We start from the raw sequence: 14,998 nt of genomic DNA, 5'->3' as shown, positions 1-14,998 counted from the left end.
ATTATCTTTCCTATCACTCCATTCTATCTTGTATGTGATGTCATTTTTTAAAATGACAACCAAAACTATTCCTTTCAATTACATCTACTTAATACTAACAGAACTTGCTTTGGGCAAGAAAAACATCCCTAACCAACCATTATAAAGTACTAGTCACTTCTTCATTTGACAGATAACTGATTTAAAATTAGTGTTAATATAACCAACCCAGAAACCAATTATTGTACACACAAACCACAGGTGACATTTATGAAAACCAGTTACAAGTTTTGAGTCCACTAAGAAATAATCTGTGCAGTAACAGAATTATATCAAATTGTATAACACTTATCCCAGGGGTATTATATAAGATTTAAATATAGTGACACAACCACTGTAAACTAAAATAATCAGTAGCATACTTACAACCACCTTCTTTAAGAAACGAAAACTAAGAACACTAAGAATTCAAACACGACTATATCTCATACACATGTATATGGTGCAGTTTTTTTAAAGACTCAACTAATTTTTTTTCATTGATGGTTAACTTTATTCCTCATAAGGGCCTCAGTGTAGTTAATTCTCATAAGAATTCTTTGTAAAAAAATTTGCCAAGTTATATTTCACATATAATAAAATGCTAAAAAAAAAAAAGACTTTAATTTTAAAAGTCAGAGTAATAAAAATAACCAAACTGAAGCAGTTATGGACAAGAGATCAGAGACTGAAAGAATTCTAAAACTCAGATTCAAGTAAGATCAGAAGCACACAAACTGATAATTAGGACTTCATTAACTTAGACTGAGATTTGATTTTTCCAATGCTCTTTCCCCCTCATATTTCCAAAACTCAAAACTGCTTCTATTTTGTAAACATTCCCTGATAACAGAACTGGTAAAATTAGGGTTAAAAATGTATTTGCAGATATGCAGTTCAATTAAATGTACTTCCCCTGGGACCACCACTAGGTGCTGATCTTTATCTCCCTAAATATACACTTGAACCCAGCAATACCCCAAAAGTGAAATTATAATCGAGAACCACAAGTGACAATCATTTTTACGGATAATTAAGTTCACAGCTTCTCAGAGAATCGGAAAAATATAAAAAAGAGTTTGAGCCCGATATAAGAGTAAAACACAAGAGAAACGTTTTCCTTAAAAAATGTGGAAATTTGGGGATAACAAAATGAAACTCCTCAAGAATGAGGAAAATTAAATCTAGAACCCAAATGGCGTCCAACAAGAACATTAGATCTTGAAAATGAATATTGCGCTTGCGCAGCCACCGCCCCGCCAGCTGCACAACTGCAGCTAGAGCCCGACCCCGCAAGATCACGTGCTCCCATGCAGCGCCCGCCCGCAGCTCCGCAACCGCGCAGGCGCACACACAACTCCCGCAGCCGCCATAATGCGGTCTTGACTCTTCATAAATACAATAGTAATTTAAGAAAATGTGGTTATAACAGCCCCTAGGAGTCATATATACCTTTCGGGGCGGGAGATGAGGGAGGGGGAACCAAGTTCCTTCCTACAGAGCCGTTCCGCGCAACCGTCCTCAACGCGGCCGCTTCAGTATCGCGCGCTTCAGTCGCCGCGCCGCCGCTGCCGCCGCCGCCTCCGCAGATTCAAAAACAAACCCGCTTCTCCCCTGCACGCGCCGGGGCCGTTATGCAAATTAATGTAGGCGGGGCTACATGGGCGTAATATTGGCCACGCCCGTGGTACTAACAGCCAATAGGCTCACGGATCAGCCTTTCCCCATGCAAATCTCCTGGTTTTTTATTTGAATGAGGAAAATTGGCCACGCCTCCTGCCTTGGAAAGGAGAAGGAAGTCTGAGGTGGTGGCGCTGCGCCTTTCAGTTGCAGTGTGAGTTGTGTTTTGAGTGGAGCTTCGCTCAACCAGTGAGTAGCACTTTGTTAGCGCCCTCTATGAGCCTTAGGAAAGAAGGAAGGAAATAGGTACGTGAGAGTTAAAGAGCGGACAGAAAGATTTTCGGAAAAGGCTGAAGTATATTTGTTCATTATTTATATTAAAAATTCACAAAGTATACTTTAAACTGTAAGTAATGAGAGAATGGCGAAGACACGTATTTTCTTTCAGTTTTGTGCCAGAGCTAGCACTTCCAATCATACCCTTCTACCGGAAGTTGTATCCCTTATATGCAATTTTATATTGGGAGCCAATCTTTAATGAAGGCCGTGAGATGCAGTAGAGAAGATGCTACTCAGTTTGTTGGGAGAGCTGGGCTCACATCCAAGTACTCCTGTCTTCTTGCCTGTTTCTTGGAACACGTGTGTTAACACAGTTTTCTCATCTCTGAAATGGTGATAGCGACTCTGCTTCAAATCGGTTAAGAGAGGTCAATGACAGGATAAATGTAAAGTTCTTTTGCAAAGCAAGAAGAGCCTGACAAATAGTTCGTAAGGTTTGGTTATCTTGTTTTTTAATACAATTTTCCCCTTAATCTATTCATTCCGTTTTTATTTAGCAATCAGTGTTCTAGAACTATATTAGGTGCCTATCCTCAAGAAATCTATACTAGAGGAAACAAAAGTAAACAGGACATTGTAAGCAATAAGAAATTAGTGGAGGACGCTTGATACTTATTTTTATAAGTCTGGTCTTTCAACGTAGTTGAAATCCTGAGTGGCTTTAGGAGAATCGCCTAATCCAGAGTTGGAGAATCAGTAATGCCTTCCTAGAAAAGGTGAACTCTAAAATGAAACCCAATTTAAAAGATTATGTGCCTAAAAGGTGAACTTTATTGTAGAATAATGAAGGATCACTTGAAAGGTAAATAAATCAGGAAATAACACAGATTTGCATTGTATTATTGCTAAGCTTTGTAAAGTACTTTACACAGAACATAGTACATGATTGTTCAAAAAAATTATACAGTCTCAACTATAACGATGTATTATAATTTATTTAGTACATAGGTGCTCAGTTATAAAATACTCAACAATTTGTAAATATTAATATCAAAAGCTTCATTCTATAATAAGACAAATGGGATTATTGGAATAATAGAGCACATCAGATTTCACTTTGTATGTTTTCTATAAATAAAAAAGAATCGTGTTTATAATAGTTCACTCTCAATGGCAAAGGGAAAAATAATTCAGCATTCACTCACCAACTGGTCATTTTTCATAGATATGCTCATCTTCTAGACCTGCCTCCCTAATACTCTAACTAGACAGTTTTATTGTATTTGAATCTCCCACAATATACTCAACTACACATTTATAGTTTCTTCAGCCATTCTAACTGCTGGTTGATCTAAGCAATCATAGCTTCATTCAACAATTACAGTATTTATTATGTACTCACATACTATTCTAAGCACTAAAGATGCCCAGAGGAAATGGCACTCCCTCTAATGGAGATAAAAACATATATACTGATAAATATTATTAAATCATTACTATCCTGATGCCTGGCTGGCTCAGGTGGTTGAAGCATCTGCCTTCAGCTCAGGTCATGATCCCAGGATCCTGGGATTGAGCCCCCACATTGGGCTCCCTGCTCAGCAGAGACTCTACTTCTTCCTCTCTTTCCCTCCCTTTGCCTCTCCCCTTCCCCCACCCTCAGGCCCCCCAAACTCGTGAGCTCTCTCTTTCACTCTGCTTTCTTTCTCAAATAAATAAAATCTTTTTAAAAAGCATTACTATCATGAAGATACATGCTAAATATAAAAGAAATACAGAATAAGAGGACCTAAATCTTGCTCATAGAATATAGGAAAATTCCTTACCTGTTTCTTGTAATAAGTGTGATGCTTGACCTGAGTCATAATGAAGAGTTTCATGTGGCTGTCAGAATAATATAAAAAGAATTCAAGTTAGGTAAAACAAATTCAAAATATTTCTCATTCTCTATGGCACAAGGCATTGGTCAATCAGAAACAGACTCGAATCCGTCTACTTCATCAGATATTAATCCCTTAGTTGTAGGATTGTGAAGAGGTCCAGTGCTTCTTCAGCTGGGGACCTAGGCAGACTGGATGGTAGGAGGAGTATTCACAGGTGGGGCATCTACTTACCAATCAGTACTGAAGGATTTCAATATTTTATCCACCTTTTTGGCCTTATTTATACAAACAGACTGAATATTCTAGGGGGGAAAATGCTGTAGTAAAGCAAAATCACAGAACTTCTCACAAAAAAATAATAAAAAACCAAAAACCTAAAATAATAAACATAAATGAATTTCAGTTGTAGCTATTAAGCAGCAATTGAACAAATAGCATAAACTTGAAAAAGGAACAGCTAATGAGGAAAACTGAAGTTTCTAATACTACAAAATAAGACCACCTAATGTAGTGATTGCAAAAATGGGCTTTGAAAGTTTACTACCTAAATTAGAATCCTGTTGCTGCTACTTTACTGCTGCACATTCTAAACTGCTCTATACAAATGGTTCCTGAAATATGAAATGGGGATGATAAAAAATAGCCCCTGTCTCCTGAGGTTTTTATGAAGATTAAATTCTGGTAAAACATTTCAAATAATACTGAATATATAGTAATATCTCAATAAGTGGTCAGCTAATAGTAATCATCCTAGTGGTGGTAGTAGTAGAAGTAATAATAGTACTTGTCAGAATGGTAAAAGTGCAGACATAGCTCAGCTTGAGCAGTTTCTATCTGTACTTCCTCTACACTATCTGTACATCTGTACTATATATCTGTATACTATCATTAAGAAGAAATATGAATTAACCTGATAATTTTTATTATTGTCCTCCAATTTCCAGAGAAGTTTATTGAAGTGTTAAGTAGACAAGCCTGGGAAAACTCAAGAAGCAATTCTGGGAATAGGAAATGTGGAACACTGGATTCCAGGATGATCTCTATTTCTTTATGTTCATACCATGTATAATCCTCTCCCCTTAAGTATGGGCAGAATCCATGACTTACTTCTAAGCAATAGAGTATGGCAAAAGTGAATAAATTTTGTAGTTGTAATTAATGATTCAAATAAATTGATTTCAAGTTAACCAACCAAAAGGGATATTACCTTGGAGAGATCTGCCTTAATCTGGAAAAAGCCCTTTGTTTTGTTTTTTGTTTTTATTTAAAGATTTTTTTTTTTAATTTTTATTTGAGACAGAGCATAAGCAGAGAGAGAAGCAGGCTGTCCACTGAACAAGGAATCTGATGTGGGACTCAATCCCAGGACCCTGGGATCATGACCTGACCCAAAGGCAAACACTTAACCAACTGAGACACCCAGGCATCCCTGAAAAAATCCCTTTGGAAAAGACCTGGACCTTCCCTGAGGAGAGATTTTCTCCTTGCTGGCTTGACACAGTAAGCAACTATGTTGAAGAAACTAACATAGAAATTTACTAAACTGACCTACAGAATCTGTGGGTAGCCTGAAAGTAGCCTTCAGCCAACAGACAGGGAAAAGCCAGGAACCTCAATCATATAGCCATAAAGAAATAAATTCTATAAATAAACCAAATGAGCTTGGAAGTAGGTTCTTTACTAGCTAAACATTCGAATGAAAATACAGCACAAATAGTACCTTGATTGTACCCTTGGGATTCTGTGAGAAGAAGATCCATCTAAATCATATCAAAAATCCTGACCCACAGAAACCAAGATAATAGATGCATATTTCTTTAAACAAGATAATAGATGCATATTTCTTAAGTCACTAAATTTGTCGTAATTTGTTACATTGCAATAGAAAACTAATAGAGGAAGTCACCAGAGAAGGGAAGAGGTATCTAACCATTTTCCAAGGTACATAGGTGATCTAAATGAATGAAATGGGTTCTATTAGAAGATATTTAACTGGCACTCAATAAAAAGGATAGAACCAGTACTATAATTATATCTCAGCAAAACAGGCCTCTTTTCTGGTCCCCATATTATAATGTGCCATATATATCATAAACATACACACAGATTTATAAGAACACACGGATGCCTTTGTCACTCAGAATTTGACACTCAGTAGTACCATAATGGCTACTGTGATCTTAAAACATCTGCTCTGTTAATATTACCAAAGGCCTCTGGGGAATGTTTCTCCATATTTTTTGCTCTGTGTCCTCAAAATAAAAGCCAATTGTCAGAATACTGTGGAGGTCAGTGGATTGAGACACTCACACAAATTCAGAGTATACAAGATAAATTATAAAAATTAACTTTTCATATCCTTCCTCTCTGTTAGTACAGAGTCAATAGATTTTTTTCCTTAGCAGTCATTTGCCAGTAGTGTCAAGCCTCCATTTTCTTGCTTTTCTCAGGTTCCTGTTTGTGGTTCTGTAGATACTCAGAACGTATTACAATATTCTCAAAATTTGTCCTTAGCTTCTGGAAAACTTTTTGAAATATCAAATAATGTATATTAATCATATATTTGTATACCATACATGTAGATATTGATGTAATATAAATGAAACATATTTAACTTTTAAATTAGCAACTAAATTACATTGAGTTCTAAACTATAAAGGTTTTATTTTAATAAAAATATTTTGATCCTGAACAACCAGTGAGTCAAAGATAAAATAAAAAGAGAAAAAAAATACCTTGAGACAAACAAAAATGGAAATACAATAAACAAAAACTTATGTGATGCAGCAAAAGCAGCTCTAAGAGGGAAGTTCATAGCAATAAATGTCTACATCAAGAAACAAGAAAAATCTCAAACAACCGAATTTTACATGGCAAAGAACTCAAAAGAGTTGAATAAACAAGCCCAAAGTTAACAGAAGGAAGGAAATAGCAAATATCAGAGTGGAAATAAATGAAATAGAGATTGAAAAAGCAATAGAAAAGACTAATGAAACTGAGCTGGTTTTCAGAAGATAAACAGAATTGGCAAAACTTTATCTAGACTCACTAAGAAAAAAATACTCAAATAATATCAGAAATGAAAGAGGAGATATTAGAACTGATACCACAGAAATACAAGGAATCATAAGACACTGCGATGAACAGTTATATGCCAAGAAGTTGGACAACCAAGAAGAAATGGATAAACTCCTAGAAATAATCTATTAAGAATGAAGCCTGAGGAAATAGAAAATCTGAACATGCTGATTACTAGTAAGGAGAATTAGTAATCAAAAATCATCTGACAGCAAAGCTGAGGACCAGATAGCTTTACTGATAATTTCTACCAAACATTTAAAAATGAATGAAGGGGTGCCTGGGTGGCTCAGTCAGTGAAGCATCCAACTCTTGATATTACCATACATCATGATCTCAGGGTTGTGAGATCAAGCCCTGCATCAGGGTCTATGCTCAGCAGGAAGTCTGCTTGAGATTCTGTCCCTCTCACCCTCCCTCTGTCCCTTCCCTCACTCACATGCATGCTTTCTCAAATATATAAATATTTAGAAAATAAATAAATAAAAATGAATTAATATCAGTTATTATCAAAATCATCCAAAAAACAGAAGGGAACACTTTCAAACTCATTTTATAAGGTTAGCATTACCTTGATAACAAAACCAGAGAAAGACACCACAAGAAAAAAAATTAACAGACCAATACCCCTAATGAACAGAGATAGCAAAAGTCTTCAACAAAATATTAGCAAACCATATTCAACAATACATTAAAAAGATCATACACCATGATCAAATGGGATTTATTCCAGGGATACAAAGTATGCTTCAATGTGTAAATCCATCAATGAGATATACCACATTAAAATGGGCAAAAATCATATGATCATCTCAAAAGATGCAGAAAAAGCATTTGACAAATTCAACATCAATTTATGATAACAACTCTCAGTAAAGTAGGTAAGAGGAAATTTACCCCAACATAATAATGGCCATCTATGACAAGTCCATGGTTAACATTATCTTTAGCAGTGAACAGCTGAAAGCTTTTCCGTTAAGATTAGGAACAAGACAGAGATGCCCTCTCTTGCCACTTTTATTCAACATTGTATTAGAAGTCCCAGCTGGAATAATTAGTTAGGAAAAAGAAATAAAGTAAACCAAATCAGGAAGGAAAGAAAACTCTCACTATTTGTGGTTGATATAATATTATACATATAGAGAACCCTGAAGACTCCTCCAAAGAACTAACTGTTAGAACGAATAAATTCAGTTAAGTTACAGGATACAAGATCAATATAGAAAAATGTTGCCTTTCTATACACTAGTAAAAAACTATCATAATGAGAAATTGAAAAAGAATTTCATTTACAATTGCATCAAAAAAGATAAAATACCTAGGAATAAATTTAACCAAGGTGGGAGTGTGAAGGATTCTACACTGAAAACTATAAGACATTGATGAAAAAAATTAAAGAAGATACAAATAAGTGGAAAATATTCCATGTTCATGGATTTGAAAAATTGATATTAAAATGTCCAGACAACCTGAGATAATCTATAGATTTAATACACTTCCTATCAAAATTCCAATGACATTTTTCACAGAAACAGAACAAAATTCCTAAAATTTGCATGGAACCATTAAAAAAACACAAATAGCCAAAGCAATCTTAAGAAAGCAGAACAAAACTGGAGGAAGCATGCTCCCTGATTTCAAATTATATTACAAAGCTATAGTAATCAAAGCAGTGTGGTATTGGTGTAAGAACAGGTACATAGGTCAATGGAACAAAAGAACCCAGAAATGAAACCACATATATGTGGACAATAAATTTATGAAAAAGGAACCAGGAAAATACAATGAGGAAAGGACAGTCTCTTCAGTAAATGGTGTTGGGAAATCTGAACCAGCTACATGCAAAGGAATGGAATTTGACTACTATCTTATACTACACAAAAATTAACTCAAAATGGATTAAAGATTTGAATGAAAGACCTGAAACCATGAAACTACTAGAAGAAAACATAGGTAGTAAGCTTCTTGACAACTTTCTTAGAGATAATGTTTTGGATTTGACACCAAAAGACATGAAAGAGACTGCATGCTCTCACAGGATTTTCCTTCAGGAATCCAATGAGATTTTCACAAAAGAAGAGCAGGCAGAATCCTGAGAAAGATTCTTTCACCATGCTCGGTGTGAGAGGGGATCAATAGCCACTGCTGAAAACCATATTTTCTGTTCTCCTGTAGAACTTAATTTGCAATGAAAAAGGCACCAAAAACTGTAAGGCAGAAAGAATGCTCTATCCTTGGAGGAGGAGCAGGAAGACAGGCCACGCCTCATACTACATCTTCAGGAGAGACAGAAACACTTATGAAGTCCATACCCCAAGACCTAAGTTTACAGTGACTACTTACAGCTATTACTTAATCTGAACATCATAGTATGCTCCCCTCCCTTACCCACTACCTCATGCCAAAATGATTTGATTTTTAAAATAATAGTACAATATGACTTGGAGAGCTACAAGAGATAGATTCTCCCTGGGGAGCAGCACAAATAAAGACCCATATGATCAAAATTTTAAAAAACACAGCAATGGAGATGAATAATGTTTAGATGAGCTCATTAGTAAATGCAATGCAGGGAAGCAAAGAATCAATAAATTTGAAGATAGGTCAATAAAAATTACCCAAAATGAAATTCAAAAAGAAAAAAAAACAAAAACAAAAACAAAAAGAGAATATCCTAGAGATGTGAGACAATATCAAATGGTCTGATATATGCATAATTAGAATCCCAGAGAAAAGAAAAAACAGGGCAGAATATTTGAATAATAGCCAGAAATTTTCTAGAATTACTAACAAACACTAAGTCACAGGCCATAGAGCTCAGAGAACACCAAGTAAGATAAATACCAAAACCCACTTTTTAAGCATGTCATATTCAAATAGCAGCAAACCAAAGACAAAAATCTTAAAGGTATCTAAAGAAAAAGATACATTACCTTTAGAGAGACAAGGCTTAGAATTATAACACATGTCTCACCAAAAACTATCCATGCAAGAAAACAATAAAGTGACATTTTTCAACTGCAGAAAGAAAAAAAAAATCAACTCATAATTCTATGCTCAGCAAAAGTATCCTTAAAAATGAAGATGACTGCCTATGCCTAGCTAAGGAGTATGTGATTTTTTATCTAAGGGTTGTGAATTCGAGCCCCATATAGGGTGTGGAGATCACTTTAAAAAATAATAATATCTACAAAAATGAAGATGAAATTAAAATGTTCTCAGACAATTCAAAACTGAAGGAATCCATTGCCAGTAAAACTTCAAGAAAGCTTAAGAAACATTCTTTAGAGAGAAAAAAGCATTATATTGGTCAAAAACATAGATCAAAATAAAGAAATGAAGAATGTCAGAAATAGAATAAATGAAAATAAAATATTTTTAATTGCTCTAAAAGATAACTTAGTGTTTTGTTTTGTTTTAAAGATTTTATTTATTTATTTGACAGAGAGAGAGATCACAAGTAGGCAGAGAGGCAGGCAGAGAGCGAGGGGGAGGCAGGCAGAGAGCGAGGGGCAAGCAGGCTACCTGCTGAGCAGAGAGCGGATGTGGGGCTCCATCCCAGAACTCAGATCATGACCTGAGCTGAAGGCAGAGGCTTAACCCACTGAGCCACCCAGGTGCCCCAAGATAACTTAGTGTTAAAAGCAAAAGGGCATTCTACCATTCCATGAGGACAGTTACATTAGATGATAGGGACATAGTAAGACTAGTGAATTTTATGAGATGAACAGATGACCACACTTCATTTGCTGTAAAATGAATTTTTTGGTTGGAAACAATACATTCCAAAGAAATTTAGAATATAGAATTTAGAAGAGTAAGGCATTCTGTAAATCCATGGGCTGTGGTGGTTTGAACTGAAGCATCACAGGCAGGAAAAGTAAATGTGCTCCCAAAAGTAAAAGTCTCAGGACACCTGGGTAGCTCAATTGGCTAAGCATCTTCCTTCAGCTCAGGTTATGATCCCAGGGTCCTGGGACCTGGATCCTGCATTGGGCTCCTTGCTCATCCAAGAAACTGCTTCTCCCTCAGCTTGCCTCTCCCCTGCTTGTGCCCTCCCTTTCTCTCTCTGACAAATAAATAAGTAAAATCTTTTTAAAAAATAATAATAATAAAGGCTCTTCCAGTGAGAATGAAGTGTACTCTTTGATGGAATTGATCTAACGATTAACCTGCTACCAAGGTTGACTTATCCTCCAGGGAATGGTCCCAAATCAAAGGTTCATTTTTAGTCTCTGCTATTGTAGCTTGGGTTCATTGCAGTGGTTTTGGTCAGTGAAGATCCATGTTGCTAAGTCCATGCATAATCTCCATTCCTGCTTACACAATCACTTTTAAGCAAAAGCCCATTTGGTAAGGACAGGGACACTGAGGAAAAGTGATACCTGGTATCTATAGAGTGGGTCATCTTTTTCACCTTATTGTGAATATCCTTTTTTGTGAGATTCCTCTTTGATAATATTTATATGGTACATAAATATCTCTATACTGCTCACTTGGAGAAGTCTATCCACTACCTCTACCCCAGACTGTCATGTCACCAATCTTCCACTTCTGTTCTTTGTCCCTGACCATTCAGCCATATGTCAGCAATTACCCATGAATTAATATAGATCATAATTCTGGTGAACTCTGGTCTAGATACAGTAGACAGCTAAATGTACCACTTGAAATTCTGCCCAATGAGAGGATTTTCCTTCACTGGTATTCAAGTCCACCCAGAGTAGATTGTGGTACTGCAGTAATTCAATTTCAGCTGGTGTCAGCATTTGCTTCAGAATCATCTTTAAACCAGGTCCAATTTTTTTCTTAGCTATAGGCATTCCCAATGCATTTATAGGTACAAATTGAAAGAAAGGAGGCAATGTAGCAGGAGATGGAGCTAAGTAAGACTCCTACAACTTACTTTTTAATTAGGAGTTTCTCAAGGCCCATCGAGACTGATGATAGAGTGCTGTTGTGTATACTTTATTTTATGGTTGATAAGTCATACAACACTCAGCTCATGATCAGCAGCTTGGGTCACATAGTAACTTGGTGGCTTGTGGTGAAGTTACCAGTCTGTATTAGGGCCAATGATATGAGAAAAACCTTTTCCCAAAAGGACAGTAGTAATCTGCAGAAGATGGTGTAGCTTTGCTTCTAAGGCCTATAGGAGCCTGCCAAAGACGCCTATAGGATAAGACAATATCCTTATCTACCATAGATGGCAAAAGCACAATCATATCAGATGAGTTATATGGCTCAAATGGCAGAGCAGATTTTGCAGCAGCCTACATTTGATAATGAGATTCCTCCAGGATCTGCACCAAACCAGGAACATTTTGGGTTACCCAGTAAATGGATCAGAGTAGTATATACAGCTATAGTTTATGTTACCTCAAAATCCAAAGACTCCCAATAGGCACTGTGTCTCCTTCTTCCTGGAAAGTAGGATCTGATGGAGCAATTTGTCCTTTGTCTTGGAAGAGATGCCTTCCAAGTCCATACCCTGCATGCTGGACCCTATAAAGTAACCAACTTAAGAAAGCTCATTACTGGTTCTTCAGACAGAGAAGACTAATTTACACAGACAGAACACAGAAGTCTTTCTAATGCAAAAGATGCTTAGCAAAATTTGTATCCTTAGCCTCATTGTAATCTTCCCTGTGTTCCCAACCCAATTCTCCCACTTCTTCCCAATCAATACCCTAACATTACTATAAGATAAGAGACCATATGATGTTGTAAATTCAATTTGCATTGTAGCTTAGCCATCCACATGACAAAACTTTGGTCTTGGCTAGGAATCTTGTTACTCTGCAAATAAAACAGATGAAGGTTTGTTTTAGGGCAGTCATAAGAGACATCTGTTTCCTTACCTGGATCTGAAGCTAGAAATTTAATACTCTGAACTCACTGTTTGTTTGTTTCTTGAAGTTCTACAGTGCACATAGAAGCAAGTGGACAACAATATTGTTCTTCCTCTAAGATAATCCGTGGCAAGAGCATATTTATAGGCACTTGATTGCTGGTGACAAGGTCAAGCATTATTGCTTGCACTATTGCAATTTTGATATATTTTGCTGCTTCATGTGAAGGCTACCAATTTACCACTGATAACAGTGTCATTAATTCTAAACTAAGGCAGATTGGAGAATCAGTTCTAAAGTCCTATCATCATATTTCTGTTCCTCTGGAACAATTTCCAGTACCAATAACAGTATCAGCTATGGTTTAATAAGAGAAGCAGAGAACCTAGTGAATCTTAGGGAATTGGAAGAGATTAATTAGAGCATTTGAACCTTCTATCCCAGTAGTAGGAGCCAGGGAAGTTACAATTCAGGAGAGGTAGTTACAGGAACAGAGGAGTCACCAACTAATTAATTTGAAAAATCAGTTATATATAGCTGCCTAAGTGGGACTGCAAAAGGAAAGCTATTGTTTCAGTGACGTTATTGCTACCGTGGGTCCAAATCAAGTGTTTGTTTCTCATCATCAACTATGGCAGATAAGAAGACAAGGAGGTGGTGAAGTAGAAGAGAGCAAGGACAATTTGGAATTTGCCAAGTTCTTTTTTTTTTTTTTTAATCACATATGACTAGAATGGCTCTCAGAGAGTAATGGCCACTACTTCACTTCAGCCTTCTGAAATACATTTCAAATCATTAAAAAGAGACCTATATAATGTTTTGTTTTACTTTATTTTTGTTTTTTAAAGTAGACTCCATTCCCATCTTAGAGCCCATTGTGGGGCTTGAATTCATGACCCCGAAATCAAGACCAGACCTGAGATCAAGAATCGGATGATTAACCAACTAAACCTCCCAGGCTTCCCCCAAAAGAGACTTATATGTTAAAATATTTTGGTTGCAAGTTTGAGTAATAAGCAAGATAAAGAAAAGTCCTATGCACTTTAGCTAAGGATTGGGTTAAGAGAGTGTGTGTGCCATGGGTGGATATTTGGTGGGTGGGTGAAGGATGGAGACACAATATGCTATATTTGAAGAAACAAAAATCACATTGATATCAGACTTCTCCTCTGTTATATTAAATACCAACTACTTAATGAAGCAATATCGTTAGAGTTTTGAGGAAGAGAGGATGAGACATTAGAATTTATGTTTAAATTGTGTTTCATGTAGAAAAGTAACATTTATTCTTAGATACTCAAAAGCTTTGGAAAATATCTGACTTATTTATCCCTTAAGAAAAGCTACTGATAGCTTTAGACATACTTACCTAAAAGATTAACCAAAATTAATACCTCCAGAATTAGAAATTTGGTGTATTAATTAAAAAGACTTGGGGCACCTGGGTGGCTCAGTGGGTTAAAGCCTCTGCCTTCAGCTTGCATCATGGGATTGAGCCCCACATCGGGATCTCTGCTCAGCAGGAAGCCTGCACCCTCCTCTCTCTCTCTCTCTCTGCCTGCCTCTCTGCATAATTGTGATCTCTATCTTTCAAATAAATAAAATCTTAAAAAAAAAAAGATTTATTTAAGGGCACCTAGGTGTCTTGGTCAGTCAAGCATCTGCCTTCAGCTCAAGTCATGATCTCCAGGTCCTGGGATTTAGTCCTGCATCAGGCTTCCTGCTCAGAGGGGAGTCTGCTTTCCCTCTGCCGCTCCCTCCCCCACTCATGCATGCACTCTCTCTCTCTCTCTCTCAAAAATCAATAAAATCTTTTAAAAACTTAAATGAAAATAAAAGACTTATTTAAAAGATAGTAGGCACAGTACACAAGGCCTGATGAGAATTATGAAAACAATAATTCAAGAAGCCACACCAGATTGACATTACCACCCTAATCATCTTGCAAGAATGCAAAAGTATATATGCTTCCTTACCAGTGGAATTTGGACAAAATTTTAAAATAAGCAGTCTGATTATGAATACTATTTTTCTTTAGGATCTGGCAGAAAATGCTTCTTGAGAATAGCTTAACCCCCAATCAAAATATATAGTTAATTTCAGAGTTTCAATGAAATAATCATAAGCCATCTAGTCCCAGGACTATAAGAAAGTACATTAAAATTATGATGTTGCAAGAAAAAAAAAAGATGATGTTGCCTTATTAAAATGATAGAGTTTTAACTAGATATTTGTTGTTGTTGTTGTTGTTTAATTTTGGCTTATTTT

General features: G+C 36.2%; 1 protein-coding gene and 1 long non-coding RNA gene across 6 annotated transcripts in view; one reads left to right on the top strand and one right to left on the bottom strand.

Annotated features, from left to right (window-relative positions):
* The window catches only part of ATF7IP (activating transcription factor 7 interacting protein), a 110,003-nt gene extending 108,349 nt beyond the window's left edge, over positions 1-1,654 (bottom strand). For all 4 annotated transcript variants that reach the window (XM_082740594.1, XM_082740595.1, XM_082740602.1 and 1 more), the window contains exon 1: positions 1,471-1,654. The gene's annotated coding sequence lies outside the window, so the exon portion shown is untranslated. The remainder of the gene's footprint in view (positions 1-1,470) is intronic.
* Positions 1,655-1,694: 40 nt separating this feature from the next.
* On the top strand, positions 1,695-5,457 carry LOC309869445. 2 transcript variants are annotated; one of them, XR_014314186.1, is made up of 2 exons: positions 1,695-1,887; positions 5,101-5,457. It is a non-coding gene; the product is annotated as an uncharacterized lncRNA (long non-coding RNA). The 2 variants fall into 2 exon arrangements; XR_014314187.1 differs by having other exon boundaries at positions 1,790-1,887; positions 5,097-5,457.
* The last annotated feature ends 9,541 nt before the right edge of the window (positions 5,458-14,998 follow it).

The sequence above is a fragment of the Mustela nivalis genome (assembly GCF_964662115.1).
Source record: "Mustela nivalis genome assembly, chromosome: 7".
Taxonomy (NCBI): domain Eukaryota; kingdom Metazoa; phylum Chordata; class Mammalia; order Carnivora; family Mustelidae; genus Mustela; species Mustela nivalis.
Note: the sequence above shows the minus strand (reverse complement) of the source record. Positions and strands in the feature narration are given on the sequence as shown.